At 51.9% G+C, this 2,215-nt stretch overlaps 1 long non-coding RNA gene across 1 annotated transcript; it reads right to left on the minus strand.

Moving 5' to 3' along the window:
• Positions 1-20: 20 nt before the first annotated feature.
• Positions 21-1,290, minus strand: LOC105886862. Its single transcript, XR_002773101.1, has 2 exons — positions 1,150-1,290; positions 21-129 (listed from the first exon to the last, which is right to left on the minus strand). It is a non-coding gene; the product is annotated as an uncharacterized LOC105886862 (long non-coding RNA).
• Positions 1,291-2,215: the final 925 nt, after the last annotated feature.

A 2,215-nucleotide genomic window follows, 5' to 3' on the forward strand; every position in this document is an offset into this window, starting at 1 on the left:
TCTTCCTCCCAAAGAGGCCATGGAGATTTGGCCCAGTCTTGTGCTTGCCTCCTTTTTCCACAGTATGGCACTGGGCACACTTCTGAACAAAAATCTTCTTGCCTTTCTCAACATCACCCATATTTAATTCTAAAAACGAAAAGACCCAACTTAGTAACTTTTTCTTCAAGTAACAAATATAGTGTGAACCAATGATCACTTCAGTTATTTAATTTCTAATCCACTGCTAATCTATGCCATTAAGTGCCAGAATAAATCTTGTTTCATTTAACACACTCATAATACCTTTAAGGCTAAAAATACTATTTAGGAAAACCTTAGAAACGTATCTTTGTGTCTAGGCCCAAGTAAGCCAAGTATGAGGAACCTAGCTCAAGCTCCAATTTCAAAAGATGAGGTCAAGGTCACAAAGAATCACCAATCTGAAATTGAACTGCGACTACATTAAGCTAAAACCACAAGAATCCCATATTTAATAATAAGGTCTAGTTATTTGTTCCTACCACAATCTAAAGCCACCTCTCTCTGAGGATAATATAAAACACATAAATTTTAAAGAGGTCCTGGCTGCTCACACCTGCTCAGGTCACAGGTGTAGCTTGTCACTCTAACTTGCCACGCTGCACGTGACAACACAGGACCGGGCTGCAAGGACATGGACATCCCCTTCCCCTTCTTCCCACAGATGAGTTGCCTGGTGACGACCACGAGGTCGTTAACTCATCCAGGTCGCTTTCAAGGTGACTGACGAAAATCCACCTTTCCGGGATGCCAGAGCGGTCGATGGAAGAGACGACAGGCAGCCCGGAAAAGAAACGACCTCTTATTAGAGGAGCAGCAGCTTTGGCTCTCCAAGGGGGCAGTGAGCTGCTCTGTGGCTCTCGGTGAGGGCCCGCGTTTTCCTCGGACGCGCATCCAAACCACCTAGAGTGCTTGACCTGCTCTACACCTAGTTAGGGTTCCGCTCCATCTGAAGCCGTTACCCACCGGGTTCTGTCTGGCCACAGTCCAGGCATCTCACTCCCAGCCCTGCCCGCCCCTCGGAGGTTCCCGGAGAAGGCCTAGGTCGCCTCCGGGCCTCCCACGTGGGTGTGAGCCTCCCACAAGCTCGGCCTTCCACCCACTATGGTTTCCACACTCTCCGCTCACCGCTCTTTGGTTGCTGACAGTACCAAAGTCCCGAGCTGGCAGCCGGACGTCCCGCTCTCTAAGTCCAAGGACACGCCGGGCTGTGCCTATGTACCGGTGTTAGTGCAACCGAACTCGCTCCGCCCTCCTGTGGCCAGAATAGTTACCAAGCCGGCTGATACGCAGCGTCGTCACGGCGTTTCATTGGCTCCCGCCTCCAGGACCGGCGCCAGGAGGCTGCGCGCGCATGCCGGCTAGCAGGGTAGGCTGTATCGCGCTCGTGTCCTTCCTTCCCAGGGCTCTCTTCCCTGGGCGTTACGACCGGCCTTGCACGCACGACGTCGAGGTGGTGCCGGAGGCGCTGACGTCACTGGTTGGCCTCAGTGCGCTTGCGGGCGTGGGGCGGGGGTGCGGGGCGGGGAGCTGAGTTGTGTGGCTTGTCTAGGGGTATTCCTGCTGAGGCAATAGGTCTTCGGCGCGGTGACGCAACCCGCTTGGAGTTGGGCCTTCCGCTTTCTGTAAAGAGACGCACCTGGAGGTCTCCTAGCTACCTCCCGGGAGCAGGCGACCTTTACCCAGACTCGGGCATGCTTCCACTGCTGGCGCCAGCTGCACCCCCAGAGAGATAGTCTGGAACCTGGAGTTTATAGGAGTTGGACTTTTAAATCATCTTCCAGCTCTCCGCCAGATGGACGCCCTAAGACCGAGGAGGGTGCTGTTTCCAGTAAACGGGATTTTAACTGTGGCCGCTTCCTTGCTGGTTTCTCTTTTGCTAACGCTCCTCGCCACCTGGCGTTTGTGTGCGGAAAGAACAGGGAGTGTGCAGGCGGTATCTAGGAAGAAGCATTTTTAGATGATTAGGGAATTGTTGGAAACGTAGGTAAAGATCGTTTCAAGTAAGCCTAATGCAGTTCAGGTCATACTAGAAATGCAGATGTTATTACAACTGCTTTTAGTTGCCATTATCATAGTTATCCTTAGAAACTTGCTCCCCTACTGTCGCTGAGAGTTTTTGTCTTGACTTATAAGCACCTCAAATTCAGCCCCCACGTTCCGATTGATTTTTCCTCTTCTGTCTAGCACTGTT

The sequence above is a fragment of the Otolemur garnettii genome, unplaced genomic scaffold, assembly GCF_000181295.1.
Source record: "Otolemur garnettii isolate 467f Iridium unplaced genomic scaffold, OtoGar3 scaffold00028, whole genome shotgun sequence".
NCBI lineage: Eukaryota > Metazoa > Chordata > Mammalia > Primates > Galagidae > Otolemur > Otolemur garnettii.